At 36.6% G+C, this 17,722-nt stretch overlaps 3 long non-coding RNA genes across 26 annotated transcripts; 1 reads left to right on the forward strand and 2 right to left on the reverse strand.

The window, feature by feature from the left end:
* LOC112167475 lies at positions 1-834 on the forward strand. 2 transcript variants are annotated; one of them, XR_005799251.1, is made up of 2 exons: positions 1-260; positions 432-834. It is a non-coding gene; the product is annotated as an uncharacterized LOC112167475 (long non-coding RNA). The 2 variants fall into 2 exon arrangements; XR_002923785.2 differs by having other exon boundaries at positions 445-834.
* A 2,974-nt stretch (positions 835-3,808) lies between these two features.
* LOC112164680 lies at positions 3,809-4,533 on the reverse strand. The gene is made up of 2 exons (XR_002922422.1): positions 4,341-4,533; positions 3,809-4,212 (listed from the first exon to the last, which is right to left on the reverse strand). It is a non-coding gene; the product is annotated as an uncharacterized LOC112164680 (long non-coding RNA).
* Positions 4,534-5,372: 839 nt separating this feature from the next.
* Positions 5,373-11,793, reverse strand: LOC121049130. 23 transcript variants are annotated; one of them, XR_005799482.1, is made up of 9 exons: positions 11,530-11,793; positions 11,360-11,433; positions 10,889-10,994; positions 9,961-10,005; positions 8,330-8,789; positions 6,897-8,244; positions 6,688-6,752; positions 5,744-5,898; positions 5,373-5,507 (listed from the first exon to the last, which is right to left on the reverse strand). It is a non-coding gene; the product is annotated as an uncharacterized LOC121049130 (long non-coding RNA). The 23 variants fall into 23 exon arrangements; XR_005799481.1 differs by having other exon boundaries at positions 10,889-11,033; XR_005799480.1 differs by having other exon boundaries at positions 10,889-11,047.
* Between the last annotated feature and the right edge of the window lie 5,929 nt (positions 11,794-17,722).

Here is a 17,722-nt window from a genome sequence, read left to right on the forward strand (position 1 = left end):
TTAAATCGGAGTTACAACGGAAAAGTACGATCTAAAAACGGAAGTTTCTATTCTTGACTTGGGTTTTAAATAGCTTTCTATTTTGGGAAAGAGGAGAGAGAAAGCATTTGAGCAGCCAAAATCGGGAAAACTCGATCCTCTCTCTCTTTTCTTTTTTTTTTTGCCGCACACTGTTTTCCGGCAATTTCACCGCGGTCAGTCCACCGCCGGGCGCACCACCGATCATTGAACGCTCCTCTCTTCCTCCTCTTCCATCTTAGGTGAGTATTTAACGTTGAGTAGCCGTGGTTTGAGCAAATCAAGGGGAGGAAGCTCCAATCGAGGTTTTTGAAATTTTGGTTGGGTTTTCGATTTCCGGCTATTTCCGGTCGGAAATCTTAGTGGGTTTGGTTGCTGTGAAGCCATTGATCATGTTGATGTAAACCTTGCAGCTCAATTTGGCAGGTGGAGGAGAAATCGAGGGTGAACAGTAACGCACCCGGGTTTGCAGCTTTTGGGCCAATTTCCGGTCATTTGGTCGTGAATTGAGTATGTTTTGTGGCAGGTATTAAAGTTGTTCTACAAATTGTGGAGATCGTTGTAGTGTAGGTGGGTTTGCCGGATTTGGGAGTTGGTGAGGTGGAGCACGAAGCCACGCGCCGCCACTGGTGGTGGCGCCACCAAAAAATGCTTAATTTTAGTTTGTTAATTATATCCTGTGTATGGGAATCGTTGACTACCTTAATATCATGAAATTCCGATGATTTGACGTTGTTCAAGAGTGTTAAGTTTGGAACTATTGGATATGTATGATTGTTATACAAGAATATTAATATCGAGAGTTGTTTAAAATAATTGTTGTTGTGTTAGAGTTTTGGATTTTAATTTTCGAGGAATTTGGAGAATTGGAAAGGGAAATTGTTTTTAATTTATTAGTTAAAAGTATATTTGTTGTTGGGAGATTGAAATTGAATTTGATTTAGATGTTGAAAGAGGAGTTGAGAAGGTTAAAGATGATTTGAGGATGTTGAAATAGTTAAGAATTCCGAATTCGGGTCTTATAAATTCTAAATTGGAAGAGTTGGATTTTTTAGAGGAATTGTTGACTAATGAGTTATTAATTTTCGAGGGAATGAATTGTTGATTTTAAATTATTCCCTTCTTATAGTTATTTATATGTTGCCAAATTGTACAGGACGTATTGAGCCCACGAGAGAGGAGGACACCAGCAAACAGCAGGATTAGCTGCGAGACTCACCTGTGAATGGACCTTTGTTTTAATCAAACTATGCATGCAGTATGGATTTTCAAGCATGGGATTAAATTGTGAATTGAAAATAATTAACTATTTAAATGTGATTTCGTTGAAAGAAATGAGTTGACAAGGAGGCTACTATCCGGCGCATGCGTACATTACCTAGTCGGCAGCCTCCTCCAGGATATTCCGGTCGACAGTCCCCTTCGGTGAGTTATCTGGTCGGCAGTCCCTTCCAGATGACATGAGATAGTTAGTCGACAGTTCCCTCTACTACCTGTGGTTAGTCGGCAGTCCCCTCTAACCACCGCCTCCTAAATTCTGGTCGGCAGTCCCTTCCGATACGTCATCTGGGCGGCAGTCCCCACCAGATGGCATGAGATGACTAGTCAGCAGCCCTCTCTAGTCATTGAATGTTTTTTATGGAAAGGTTGACTTCGAACGAATTTGGGGATTTTTTATAAATTGCACTGCATACCGGATTTAAATAGCAAGAAAATGGGAAAGCATTTAATTAGTTATTTTCGTAAATTACTTTGGTTTTGTCCACTTACTCTAACGTTTTTTAAATGTTTTGCCCTAGGCCCTTTGGTTTTCTAAATGCCCAGATTTTAGATTTGCTGAGGTCGCATCCAGGAAATTGATATCGGCTTGTTTCTCTTTCGTAGAACTGCTCTGATAATCAGTTTAAATTGGAGAAATGTTATTACTTGAGAATTTGAATGCTATGATGGTGTTAAGGTGGAATTGTATTTTGGAATGTAAATTATACCTGGAATGTAAATATTTGGAATGTATTTATGGTTGTGAGATTAGTTAGGCTCATGTCCAGGTTTTGTAAACTTTGGGTAGTCCATTTTAGGGGAGGTTTTACCGATTTTTCAGTAAAATTTCTCGTAAGGTGAACCCCACAGGCTCGATTCAAGTTTCGGGGTGAAATTCAGGTGGGGTTCTGTCATTCTTGCAGTGCTTGATGATATAAGACTTGCCTGGGTTCGCAATTGGACACACATATGGCTCGAAACAAATTCCTTTCTTGTGGCGACTTATTTTCAGCATCCCCATATGGTTCTTTGGTAACTAAGAGTTAAATGACTTAATTGTTTACATTTCATTCGTCAGATTAACTTTCGGGTACCTCATATCTTTAGAGCGGGCAATGCGGTGGCAGATCGTCTTGCTCGATATAGTGCTTCAAATGATGGTTATATGTGGTGGAATTCTCTCCCTCCATTCGTCTCAGAGAGGTATGGTAGGGATTTGTCATCCCTGGTATCCTATAGATTTAGGTAATGTGTTGGTTGTTACTTGAAATTAGTTGGCCTGTTTATCTCGTTACTTTTCAGCTACACATGGGTGTCCTTATCATTTTGGGAGGGCGTCGATAGAGTCAAGTTCTTGGCGGAATGGGTTGCACCGGATTTTGGCAGCTGAGTGCATGAGTGCTTGCTGCAAGGCAAGCTACGGCGCGCGGGATTGTCTAGTTGCTCCTTTGTGTTCGTCGGCCTGCTGCGCTGCAAGCATGTTGGGCGCGTTTGGCAGCTTGGGTAACTTGGGTGTCCATAGTAAATCTCATGCTACTGCTTTATGGTCTTTTAGTGCGGTTCAAGGTCTTCTCTTTGTTTGTATTGCTGTTGTTGTCTTTTAATTTTGTCTTTCAATTTTGTACTGTTCTCATGGCTCTTAGTTTTGGGGTTTTAGTTCCCCCCTCCCCCCCCCCCCCCCCCAAAAAAGGCCTTTGTACTTGTTAATTTTTCTGTTTTGCATCTTCTATTAAGAAAAAATGTAGTGGGAGAGAAAGGTGGATTGTGGGATAATTTCTTCTTCTTTTTTTTAAGAAAAAATTTATTTTGTAATTGTCATATTTACCTTTATAATTTAATTTATTCTCAAATCTCAAAGTATTTTAATCTTTTAGGGCTACTTTTGTCAAAAATTTGGATTTCAGCTAACAAAACCTCTTCTCTTAATAATTGTATAGACTACGGTTCATATCTTCAAAGTTTCAATACTCTTGAGTACTATAAAAATGTTCGATTTTTACTTATGGGTCAATCTAGCATACACTAAAAAACTATTGATATAGTGTTATGTTTGGGGCGACTTTTGGTCATGGTGATTCGATTTCATAGCACTTTTGGTCATATGATGGAGATACAAGATTTCATTTTTTAAGAAGTGAAGATCATATGCTCTTTCTTCCGTTTAGTAATAAACTAGCAACGGTGCCCGCGCTTTGCTGCGGGATGTGAATTAACCACGAAATGTACTTACGTTTAGGCAACTTTGTCTCTGAACTGAAGGCTTCTATTTACTACAGTGCCTTTTTTTAGACCCTTTTGTTGATCCCCTTTTAATTGTAAGTATATAAACTAAGATACCCTATTCGGTGGCAGCTGCTATTGATATTAGAAACTTTGATAAGATCTCAAAGGTAGGACGTGATCTAATTCATCTTTTGTTTTAGATGAACAGCTTAGGCCAACTTGAAGGTTCATTCAAACAGTACATAATCATTACAATGTTACCCTGCTAATGACCCACAAAAGTTTCTGAAAAAAAAAAAAATGGAACTGAGAATCGAAAGCCAAAATATTTATATTCTTGTGATGAAAAAACCACAAAGAATCATGAAAATCAAACCAGGAATGTTGAGGAAACATTGGTTTTTGGGAGCCATTAACAATACAAAAAATAGCAAATGGTCTTGGCAACCAATCCATGATAGGAACAGTAGTAAGTGAAATCTGCTAGCAAAATCCATGACAATCTAATATCAAAAACAGCATAATCAATCAATTGTGGCCGCGGCAAACGGGGTACATGAACTTATCTTTATGTAGGTTGCTAGTTTATGTAGTGGAGCCCAAGTCGCTTCCTCCAGTTTTGTTTTTACAAAAAGTGGTTTGGAACTTCAGTCGGTTTTCTCCTTGCTGATAATCTTCATTGATGATGTTGGTGGTTCAGTGTTAGCTTCCCTATCATTGTTAAAAAAGAAACATAGTTAGTGGTATTTATTTTATTTTATTTTATTTTTATTTTTATTTTACATTTGAGCTCTCAAGATAAATGAAGCTGAATGAAGAAAGATTTTATAGAGGTTTACCTGCAAGTTTTTTTTGTCCGAGTCAGTGCCGAACAACTGTCTTCTGCCTTTGTCGAGGACTCTCTTTTTTGTCAGGAAGAGAGTGGGCTGGTGTAGAAGTGGTTGGCTCATTTCCTGTCTGCAGTGCATTTGCAACCAAATGAACTTGTAACTTTCCACTCAGTCATTTCGAGTTTAGTCGTCGTCTTGTCATCTGTGCACAAAAGTTTTCATGGTGAGAACTTTATTCTGCAATGTTTTGCAGCCAAGATAACCTTTTGTTTCATAGCTGTTCAAAAGTTTAAAAAAAAAAAAAACGAAGATTATGATAGAGAATAACATTCTGGACAGAAACAATTGAATTGAATTTGTTTTGGTTAAGAAAACAGACAAATAGGAAGACTATTCAGTTATGTGAATCACAAACATTGAAAAATTGGTTAATCCATGTATACAGATGAAAGTGAATATCCAAGTAAACGAACTGATTATAGGTAACTGAGACTGAAATCTAATAATCTAGTAATCATTAAGGTGAATAATCTAGTAATTTGCTACATGTTCCACAAATCATTTCTCAATATTGATACAATATGATTCCTAAAAAAAAATAAACCCGGCTTTTATTCATATGCTCCATTTTCATATTATATTTGTCATATGAGATTGAAACCTCACCAAGCCTTTCCTATGTCAATTTCATATAGCCACAGATCAGTCTTGGATTTCAAATAACAATGAAGATAAAATCAATGACAAATCATGTTAAGGCTTGACAATCGACAAATCAGTGCACCAAATAGCTCAAATTGGTGAATAACTACAACATTTTGACATCATAAGTGCAACCGATAGACTAAAGCTTTGCAAAAATTTTCAGTCACTCAATTGACTATTCTTAATTCAAAGAACTTCTATAACTCTCCAAATGCAGAAAGAACACATTTTCAATGCAACCCAACAATACCCAGTTGTTTCTTTTGTCTAGCTTCCTCTAGAGTAAGACAACTGCAATGAAAATCTGTTTGTCAATGAAGAACATGGTAATACTACACTTGCCTCAACCTAGCAATTCCACAGCTGCTGACTTTGTGGATCACCCACATCCGCTTTCAGTTCCAGAGACTTCAGCTTCATACGGGCTCAATATCTGTGATGGGAACATTCCTTGCTTGCCAATGTTTGGCTCTGCTGCAAAGGTACAAAAGTCATACTCAGACATTAATTTTTCATTTTATATGAATGTTATGTATATGAGAGATTAGCCAAACCCAAGTCAGATTGCAAATCAGCTAATGAATACTTAAGAGTCATCTTGATTAGAAGAGGGGAATATTGTTTGGAACATGTACAATCGTTTCATTTGTTGGAATTGATTTACACTGATTTTGAAGAAATTTCTTGAAAAAAAATCAAGTTGTTACCTCTCAAGAAAGCTCATCCCTGAGCTTATCCATGCAAGGAAGATTTGAGCTTCAGCACGAAGCACCAGACCTCTCACCCTTCTTCTCATCTTCTCCTGTTCTCTTTTCTTCATTCACAACAAAAATTTCAGGCTCTACCTTCTCTTTCTCACTCTCTGTCCATCGAAATACTCAAATTTCAATAAAAAAGAACAATGAAAGAAAGAAGTGAGCATTAAAATTTCAAAATAGGGAAGAAATCAAGAAAACCCAAAATGGTATGTGCCTTCTTTTGTAGTGTCTTCATTATCAAGGTCAAGAGCAGCCACTGGGATTGAAACACCCACAATGGTCTGTACCTTCACTGAATTCTCTGCTTTCTGAAACACCCACAAAATCTTGAATCAAACAAAAGAAAGACTATAATTTCAATGTTTCCAATTAGATCAATTCAACAATTAATACCTTCTTGATGAATTGGTGGGTGGGTACCCTGGGTATCTATGAATTAATGAAAACATGGACCACTCAATCACTTTGATTTCAAAACAATACACTGCTAATCATGCAAGTACTACAAAATAGCTAGGCTTGAAACCTTGAATAAGGAACAAATGATTAAATTCAATTGAATCACACTGAAATTTAAAACATTTAGCCCAAGAAACCATGGACGAAATTAACATAAGCAATACAAACATCCAATAGATAAAGACAAATGATATATCTTCTTAGTTTAAGAGTTAAGTAAATAAAGAACAAAGTTCAAATATAGGCAACAGTAAGAGAAACAAATGAAGAAAGGAAAGTATTTATAACCTGGAGAGAACCAGCATAAAAAGTTAAGCATACGAAACAGGTAAGAATAGAGGATGGTTCAGTTGAGAAAATAATTTTACATGCAATTTTCTACTGGAAGAAAATAGAAACAGAGCAACTGATGTTATTGTTAAAGAAGGTCATACCTTCTGCGAACGAAACCGGATCTCCAAGGCTTGTCAGAGCAATTCAACCTTAGAACACTGCAAAACTGTAAGATCTCAATCAAAATTACTGATTCCCATACCAGAATCGAAAAAATATTTGGGGTACATAAATGAGGTTGTGTATAGATAATCAGAGTAAAATTTTGGAGAAAAAATATGTCAAGACTAAAAATATGTCAAGACTAAACCTTGTTCTTACAGCAGTCACATGCTCTTCAGTTGTGCTTTATGCTAGTTGATTCAACATTTTGTAGCAAAGGGATGCCGTTGATCTAAAATTTGAAATCATCAATTGAATGTCATAATTAAAGCATGCAGATACAGAAAATTAGAAGTGGCTGAGTGAGTGAAGAAGACCCGAGTACTTTTTAATGGCTCGTCGGAATATGACTGTATGACAGGGAAGGTGAGGCAGCGCTGGGACCACATGTAGAGTTTAGACTACCCTTTTCCATTTGAAACCTAAAAAACCTAGAAAGCAAAAGGTAACCCCAAAGTTCTAAACTTTCCTACCCGTTCTAGCCATTTCAATTCAAAATCTGAAAACCCCATAAAACCCAGAAACCACACACTTAAAAAGATCCAAACTTAACATCGGGACTACCTTTTGAATGCTATAGAACTTTATTGGTTTATAGGCTATATTGCCATCTAAACCAAAAAGTGTATTTGCTTGATCTAACTTTCAGAATCTATTGAACTTCATTTTGAGTTTTTTGTTCTTTTTTCTTCTTATTTTTTATTTTTTTTGGCTTTTGCTTTGGCTTTCAGAGATATTGCATTGAGGTTCCTTAATGGCACAGATTATTATCTCTGACTTGTTCGACTTGGTGTGTTCATGAACATATTTTAATTCGATCTGTAATTCTGTATACAACCCTGGAATGATGTACTCTATAGAATAAGGAAAGCAGATATGATGGAAAAGGCTTGCGGATAAAATCCCAACATTCTATATGACCATGCACCAAATCCTTGCTAACACATGGTTTCAAATGCTCCATTTAACTCAACCTAAATAAAAGGAACAAATGTAGTTTTATTTATACTTTCAATTTACCTTTTGACATACATATAGGCTTAATATTCCTTCACCATAAGTTGTTCATCAGCAGTGTTTTAGTAATAATGCTAAACAACCAACAGGTTCTTATTCCATGTAATAAACTAACAATTATGAAACAGAAATAACATGCACTATACAATCTGAAACATCAGAAAGCAATTGTACTACAGGACTGTTTAAATTTTAAGATATTAGAAAGATCAAGTGTGCTTATTATGGCCTGCGGAACTCAATTGGAGCATGCTTTCTGAGGACTTACCATCAAATAACAAATTCATGACAGTAACATGTGTAGCTACTTCATCTGTAGCTACGTTAGCATTGATTTATTTCTTCTGGGGTTTGAGTCACCCATGAGAGATAATGATGACACTCACCAGTCCAACCATGGCTGGCATTGGAGCCACTCGATCTCCAATGCCTGTTCCAATAGTAATGTTAGACGATCCAAATGTTCCTATTGTTGAGGCCTGCATATTAATGAAGTAGACACACATTGTGAATACCACCAAAGAAAGCTAATGAATCTGAAGATTAGCCAAAATGAAACTTTACCTTCACAACAGCCACAGAAGCAACTTGAAGCATCCACTGTCCTCAGCAACCTAATTCCATATAAATTTGCCAGAATTTTAATACCATTGTCATTTGTTGAGACAGCTAACAGTATTCCTTCTTTGTTAAATCTAATAGGAGGAGAAGCCTGCAGAATTTTAAGACCATGATGATTAGTTGGAAAGAACGATTTCATTAAATAAATAAACATGATGTAATGCCTACTGGCAGTCCACCATCTGCATTTGTACTCGTCAAAAGGTTAACATTGTCCATGTCCCAGAATTTAACGATGAACTCATCACCAATAGCCAAGAATCAATTCTTGGTGGTATCGAACTGCACAACCCCAACAGTTCGCTTCCCAAGACCATGATAGGTACGCTTTACAGCTCCTTCACTTTCATTCCATTCCACCAAGTATGGATCCCCTTCTTTATCTGTCCCACATGAGAATAGCCTGTGATGTACAGAGATTAGACGTCCATCAGAATTTTATACATAAGAAAACCAAACATGGCATCACTAATGGAAGAAAAGACTTTGTAAAGCAATCAGACATTATGCCTACCTTTAGCTTAGATATTACTCGAGTATCTACCTTTTAGCTTAGTTTCAACAGAACTAAGTATGGTATGGTAAAAGGATGAGTTGATGATAGAGATCTTAGTTGATAACAATCAAAATGTAGTGCACACAATATAACACCTATATTCATGTATTGACTTTACTGAAAAGTTTTTCATTGACCTATATACTATATAACAAATACTGTAGTTTTGGTTTGCTGTCTTTATTTCACAGTGCCAAAAAGGTTTGGTTTCTGTATATATTCAGAAGTCACAGCAGACACTACAGAATGAAATCAAGTTCGATATATAAAAAATTGAATTAAATGATCTTTAATTAACAAAAGAAGGAAAGAAGAAAGATACTTGTGTTGATAAATTGGAAAAATTTTTAAAAATTAATCAGTATAAAGATCATGATACAAACAAACAAATATAATATATATATATATATATATAAATAAAATATATATATATATATATATATATATATATATATATACAGATTTTATCCAGAGCGGAGCTCCACTTTGAAATTAACGTGTGAAGTTCGAGTTTTGGATAACTTTTCGGTCGCATATCAACATCTCGACCGTTCAGTTTTTAGGTATTAGTGTATAGATCATCTCTGCAAATTTTCAGTCAAATTGATGATCATTAAGGTATCTAACTCGATTAAACCAATGGATAGACTGAATCTGTTAACTTGAACCGTACTAACTTTAAGGCAAATATCAATGTCTTAACAATCATCATTTCGGCTGAAAATTTGCAGAAACGATCTATATACTAGTACCTAAAAACTGAACGGTTGAGATGTGGATATGCGACCAAAAAGTGACCAAAAACTTGAACTTCACACGTTAATTTTCAAAGCGGAGCTCCGCTCTAGATAGGATCTGTATATATATATATATATATATAAAACAAACACTTAAAACACTTGCACACAAACAAATATATATAAAAATATATTGCACACAATAAAGGCACTTAAAACACAATAAAGGCATTCATTTCTCTTATCAGTAGTGCATTAAGCATCGTGTGAAAAACATGCACCAAAAGGGCATGATCACGCCATTGTAATTTGGAAGCATTCCTTAACTGAGAAACAAACCATAAACAAAATCCCAATAAAAACCTTTTCAATGCTTGTGGAATCTAAAGCAGATTTGATTCCCATCAGGACAAACCAGGGTACAACACCACATCAAATCCACTCCAACCAAATCCTACATAATATGTACAGAAAATCCTAATATTCTAATATCCAACAACATCACAGATACTCACAATCCAAATAAATAAGATAGATACTCTACATTTCTAATATTTGAACTTAAAATTCACTGACAGCAAATCACAACAGTGAAAATTAGTCTACAAAGAATAATATGAAAAGAGTCATTTTTTTGTCAAATATGCACTGCTAAATCTTGGTAAACAGATAAACTACTTATATTGAAAAAATGCGGCAAGAGAGCAGTACCCACTTTCAGGTTCTATGCATAAAGAAAACTAAGATTATTGGCCCATGATTGATAAAAACATTACAAGCATCTGCTTCAAGAAAGACTTGTGCTGCAAAAACCATATCACAAATGAAGTCCCTTGAACACATAATGCACAACATAATGCACAACATATAAACTGTCTACCAAACAAAGTTCAAATCTTTTCACAACAAAAGCTTAAAAGCTACACAAAAAAGCTCATAAAGTCATTCTACACAATCAAGAACAAACTAATCAAATGCGTACAAAAATCAAAATCATCCAAAAAAAAAAAAAATATATATATATATATATATACATATATTGCTGAGAGAAGTAGAGCTAATCTCCCTCAAACAATTTTGCTGAAAAAAATAGAGTTGTTCAATCAAAATCATCCAAAAAAAAAAAAAATATATTGCTGAGAGAAATAGAGCTAACCTCCCTCAAACAATTTTGCTAAGAGAAATAGAGTTAACTAATCAAATGCGTACAGAAATTTTGCTGGCTGGTTTGAAATGGATCAGGAGACTTCTCAGACAGTTTGATCAAGTAAGTGAATAATTTTCTCAGTCACTTCTGTCATTTTCCCTTCCTACCCTTATATCATTGAGGTACATATATGCAGTTGTAGTTATTCTGCATATCAAAAACTACATGCATGCCAAACTGAATAAAGCAGAAATAGAACAATTGAGACGGGCATAGAAAACAAACTCAGGAGAAAGAGATCATTCAACAAATGAAGTTCAGATTTATAGGAATTTAATAATCACTTTACACAGGAGAAAGAGATCATTTAACAAATGAAGTTCAGATTATTACCTTGATTAAATCACTATAAATCGGAGTCAAAAGTGATTATTAAATTGCTATAAATTTGAACTTCATTTGTTGAATGATCTCTTTCTCCTGAGTTTGTTTTCCATGCCAAGCTAATCACGAATCAAAATATTGTTGTCTACCTTTTGCAGAAAAAAAAAACTGAAAGTGGCCCGTCCTCCTTTTTTCTATTTGATTGCTTGGACTTTGATGGAGACTACAAATCATAGAAGAAGAATTTCAACGAAATCAGTTTGGGTATATGAGTAATATGACTAATAGATGAATAGATTTGAAAGAACTAAAGTCTCACCGAGTTGTCACTGTTCTTGTTCTTGATCTTGATCTTGATCACCGACTCTGAGGTCAGTTAACAGTGAACCTTGATTTGGATGGAGGCTTCCCGAAGAGTATAGATCAGCTTTGTTGTTTATCTATATTTTGTGTTTCTAAACCCCACGACATCTTCAACTCCGCAAAGACACATGCCCAGCCGACATCTTGCCAAACACCAAGAACAACATGACATTGCGGAAGAAAAAGCAGGACAAAAAGGTCCTTTCTCACCCCCGATGAAGAATCGGAAATAGTAACCTCAACTCACCACCTGAACTCAGTTTTAATACATGCTCTCCCCAAAAACCCCACAGCAATTTTCTGACTTCCCAAAAACACCTATAGCAATTTTGTAATTCAAACCCAAAGCCAGGGACAGTTGCGTCATTTCTTACCCTTGATGAACAATTGAAAATAGTAACCCCCAACTCACGTTTAGTATATGTATAATATGTTTTTTTCCATTACTATTTCAAGTAACTCACTTCTAGCTAGTTAGGACTGCATTTGTTTCCTAATTTTCATTTCAGGTTTTATTGTAAGTTATCAGTTTGAATAGTGCTTAGGATGGTCTATATATAAATGCAAGCAGATCAGGGGTTCGATTAACAGGTGCAATATGGCTAATGGTGTTTTATTTTTTTATTTCTTGGATATAAATGGTCAATTGTAAAATTTACAATCTTATGCTAGTTCTTGCTAATCTCTTTGCAGTCGTACCCCGTGATGACTAACTACCTCAAGTCAGTCCTGTACTATTGGGCTGGAGATGCCTGAAGCTACAGAAGGTATGCACATTGTTGGTCACCCCTCTAAACAAACCTGATGGATTCGTCAAGCACTCTATGGTGAATCGAAGTGGAGGCATATTGGTCCATGATTTGGCTTATTACTACTGGCCACAGTATACCCCCATTTCGCACCGACATATCATGATCTTACATTGTTCACAATAGGCCTCATCATGGGCCGGACTTAGGGCCGGGTCGAGGCCTCAAAATGCAAACACCCGCCCTCAAGGCCTATTCTGCAAGGGCCAAAAGGGCCGGGCCGGGCCAGCCTTTCCGAATAGGGTCGGGTTGAGCTTTTGTCTAACTCACATAAAATCAAATTTTGCTAACTATAAAAATTAAAAAAAAATTAAAAATAAAAATAAAAAATAAAAAGATCACTGAATAATACTTTGATATTGTAGAACCTGAGTTGATACAAATAATTACAAATCCCACATTAACTCAAGTCTCAAACTCACATTCTCAGTTCCTCAGAGTCTCACTGATTAATTGCACTGAGGTATATATTAAGCCACTAAGGCTACAAAAACTACAAAAACTGCTTTGATACAAGAACTAATCAAGTCCTCATCAATTCCCAAAAACGTTGTAATGTTTGATACAAAAATTGTATCAATTCCCAAAAAGTTGCAAAGGTTTGCTGTTTACACAACCAAGTCTTCACCAAACAAAGAACCTACACAAAAACATATAAATAATTTAGAAACTGGACATATATTTCAGTTCACACAAATAGTGCTTGATCAAGGAAGAACTGTGAGATTGAGAGAGAGAGAGAGAGAGATCCAAAAAGAGATTCAAACTCAGAAGGCCAGAACAAACAAAAATCGAGAACGAGGTCCTCACCTTCTATGTCAACGGTGGATGCATAACAGAGACTGGGAACGAAGACCACAACTTGTGCGTCGACGTCGCCTATTCCATTTCCTCAGCTCGCGTCAGAACAGGACACTGTCAACATCACAGCCTTAGCTCACATCGCCGACTCCGTCTACTCCTCGATCTACCGTCCGACTCGTCACAGCCCTACCAGAACAAGTCTCGATTTGAGGTCCGACTCGTCACAAGCCTACCGGAACTCGCCTCGCGACTACTCCACCTCAATCTTCGATCCGACTTGACACAAGCTCGCCTCGCGTCTAAGGGATACTGGGATAACGTCTGGCCGTCTGCCGTTAGTGGTGGCTGAGAAAGGCGGTCTGGACTCTGATAAAGGAACAATGGGTTTGAGTCTGAGAGAGAGAGGCGGCCTATGTTTGAGAGAGACTCGATAGTGAGATTTGGGAATGTGGGAAAACGTCTGCTACTCTGCCGTTTAGGTTTTGCTTTTGCCTATTGCTACTTGAGTTGGACTTCGACAGTTGGGCTTCGTACCTTCAGCCTTTGGGTGTTAAACACACAGACTCTATCATTTTGTAATATGACAGATTGACAGATTCAAATAATTCATCAAAACTCCCATAGTTTTTTACACATGTAATATTGTAATAGAAAATAACAAACATATATTAATATAATATTAAATTTTAGGGTCGGGTTAGGGCCGGGCTTTTAGGGTCTGGCCGAGCCTAGCCCTAAATGGCTCAATCGGGCCGGGCCGTAGGGTAGGGCTGGGCTTCATTTGTATGACCCATACCCTACCCTATTTTAAAAAGGGTAGGGCCGGCCCACCCTAATGGAAGGGTCGGGCTGGGCTTCGGCCCTACCGGCCGGCTGGACTTAGGGAGGGATTTAGGCCCAAGGGCCATATGATGAGGCCTAGTTCACAATCTTGAAAGCCACTTGTCATGCTGGGATGCGCGTTGGGTAAGCAATGATCCTATTAAAGAAAAATATTTGCACTCCTTGCTTTCAATTGTGTTGCTCTACTAAATATTTTTCTTCTATACATGTCTTTTCGAGGTGGGCTCTTGTGAAAGATGCAAAAGTTGCAAAGAATATGATCAAATTCATAGAGCTCAACACTATTGGCGCCTCCAAGGATTCTCACCTCCGAGTTGCCAAGATCTTAGAAGTCATGACCAACACCATTGAAAGACTTGGCAGCTCAGATTCCAGTGGATCCTTCTTTGAGATAAGCTAAAGCCTCATGCATGGCAGAGAAGTGGTGGCTGCTTCGAGCGGCGGTGAACAATGGCATAATGTTTAGTTTGCCTAACTTTGCACGAGGTTTCTGCCACTTCCTTCAAAGGGAGACGCAGCCTCAACTTGGTAAGTGAAAATTCACCACCAACCATTAGTATATGACATTATTAAAACAAAAAGTGGACATTATGAGCCTTTCCGGCAATGTTGTTGTGACAATTAATGAATGCTTATAAGGTAAAAGAACCAACAAATATACCAAACTTCTTTTCAGGGAATAGAATTAATCACTTGACAAAATCGACTGCATAAATGAAAGCAGCTATATATAACAAGCAAAGATGTTTTACCTTGCGCTGAAAAAGGAGAGATGTCATGTCTCTTAGAACACCTCCACCTCCCCGAGGCAACTATTCCCATTAGGGATGGCAATGGGGAGGGTAGGGTAAGGGGATTAAATTACCATCCCTATACCCGACTTCATTCTCCATCCCTATACCCTCCCCAATCCCCGTAATAAGATATTGGGGATTCCCCGTCCCCGTCCCTATTGGGGATTAGGTCCCCATACCCGCCCCAATCCCCATTAAGAATATTACCAATTTATTATATAAAAATTTATACAAACAATTATGGATTGTAAAATATGAAGTTAAAATTGAACATCAAAATAAAATAAATTTCTTATTTCAATCAAGGAAAATTAACATATTGATAAAGATCTTTTATTAAAAGAATCTTCTTTTTTTTGAAAATATTTATTAACAGAATTTAAATATTGACAAAAAGATGAAGTTTACATAAATATTTATTTATAAATAATATCAAAAATATATATAATAAATAAACAAATATATATATATATATATATGTATTTCGTATAATTCTTATTGGGTGGGTATGGGGATGGGGATCAAAATACCATCCCCGCCCCGTACCCGATTTCAAAATTTGAATACTAGGGATCCCCATCCCTGTTACCCGATTTTCCCCGAATTTCTCCCCATTAGGGTCGAATACCCTATGGGTACCCTACCCGATGGAGATTTTTGCCATCCCTAATTCCCATGTCTGCCCTCCTATATTTTCCATACCATCCATTTCTATCAACTACTAAATTTATACGAGTAATGTTACAATACTGCTCTCTGGGACCCCATATGTGCTCGAGACCAGATCTCTATTTGTGCTTTCCCATTTGAGCTCCAATGAAGATAGCAAAATATTTGCTCCCCAACCTAGCTTCGAACCCCGAAGCTGTCAAAGTGGTCAGGCACTGTGCTGCAATGCACAGTTGGAGCATTTCACATGCGCCGAAGGGGTTTATCTTGGGCCTAGGAAGCCTTTGGGTTCCCCTTGACAAAGTCAAAAAAAAAAAAAAAAAAAGATAGCAAAATATTGAAAGGGGATTAAGGGATACTTAATGTACTTAAGGCTGAGTAGTATTTATAAAAGCTAGGACGGCAAAACGGATAGCAAGACTAGAGTTTGTTGAATTAGGAATAAGCTTTCCACTAATTTCAAACGACTTCCTAAAAATGCATGCATCTGTTTTCAAAATAAATAGCTAGCAAACAGCGGCATTAAAGTTGGTTGAACAACAGATAAGGTTTTCATAATTTTTAAATAAGCGTTAAAGGAAATGCATGCTTAATTTACGGAATCAATAGCTAACAATACTAAAGTCTGTTCATCTACAGATAATAGTTTACAAAATTCAATGCAAGCATTAAAAGAATTGATGTCCAAGTCATATAAAGTCATAAATAGTGACATTGTAGTTTGTTTAACTATAGACCGACTTTAGTAAATTCAGGTGAGTGTCAGAAGAAGCTCATACATAAGTTATAAAAATAAATAGCTAGAGACATTACAAGTTGTTGAACCACATATAAGTTTCACTAAATTTACTGGAGACTCACGTTAATTTAAGTTGACAAAAGTAATAGCTAGAGGACACAATAGTTTGTTTATACCGAGGGAGTATTCAGAGCATCGCCGTGCACTTGCACCAACACAAATAAATGGTTAGATTGCATTAAATACACTTTTTGTTTATTAAAAATAAAGTTAATAATAAATATCAAGGGTTGAGATTATTTTATAAGGATTGGGTCACTTGCACCGTCGGTGCATAGAATAATTTCCATGTTTACACCAGGGAAATTTACGTAAATTCACATAAGTGTTAGAGGAACTGATTTAAGTTGAGAAATAAATAGCTAAAAGTTGTTGAACTACAAATAAGCTTCGCTAAATTTAGGGGAGCATCAAAGAAACTGATGTATAGGCTATAAAAGTCAATTAAGAGCTACGAACGCCACATACATAGTTTGTTTAACCACAAGCGTAATCTCATTAAATTCACTCAAGTGTTAGAAGAAACTGATTTGTATGTTACAAAAGTTAATATGTCACGATAATATAATTTGTTTTAATAATATAAGACTCATGGTATTATTTCAGAATGATCTCTTGATGTTTATTGTAATCTATGCAAGTGTCAACAGAAGCTCATTTATAAGTTTTAAATATCAACAACTACGAACCCTTAAATACCAATAAGGAATCGAGAAACACATTACAATGGTGTGTTAGGATTTCTACTCATATGTTTGAACCTAAATTTAGCAATCTTCAAACACTTTGGACTACAAGGTTCGTCATGGCCAAAACCAAACCACGACCGAAGTAAATTAAGGCATTTGCCCAAGAATGAGGTAGTGCTCTGTCATTTAAGACATTCAAGAAAATGAAGGCATTCAGTCTAATCATGGACGAGAAATTTGAATAACAATGAAATGGGATTCCTTGAAAAATTCAAGCTCTTCATGTGGCTAATATCAAACTATGCCTCTTCAGTTTTCCTTTATAGTTTTTAGGAATATCTATAGAGAAACTAATTTTGTAGCATATCATCTTACGTCTCTTGGTCATACTATTCCTACTACTTCGGTTTGGTTCAATTAATTGCCTCCTTTTATCTGTGTCCCAGCGATCCAGTTAGATTAGGGGCGGTTTCTGTTGTATCAAAAAAATCAATACTGGACTTTGTCAACCTCGTGCATCCAATGACTTGGACCATTAATTTATGATTAATAGTATAATCAAGGATACTCAATGTCATATTTCATGTAAAAACATAATTGTAGTGATTTAATATATTCATAGATAACTTTGTCGACTTTGCTCTGCCCTAGCCGTGCAACTGATCGAGCCCGAAAAGAAGATGGCAGCGGTGTCTCCTTCACTGTCATAGGAGGCCGTGGTGAATCTGGTTGGTGGAGAGGA

This window comes from Rosa chinensis, chromosome 5 (genome assembly GCF_002994745.2).
Source record: "Rosa chinensis cultivar Old Blush chromosome 5, RchiOBHm-V2, whole genome shotgun sequence".
In the NCBI taxonomy this organism is placed as follows: domain Eukaryota; kingdom Viridiplantae; phylum Streptophyta; class Magnoliopsida; order Rosales; family Rosaceae; genus Rosa; species Rosa chinensis.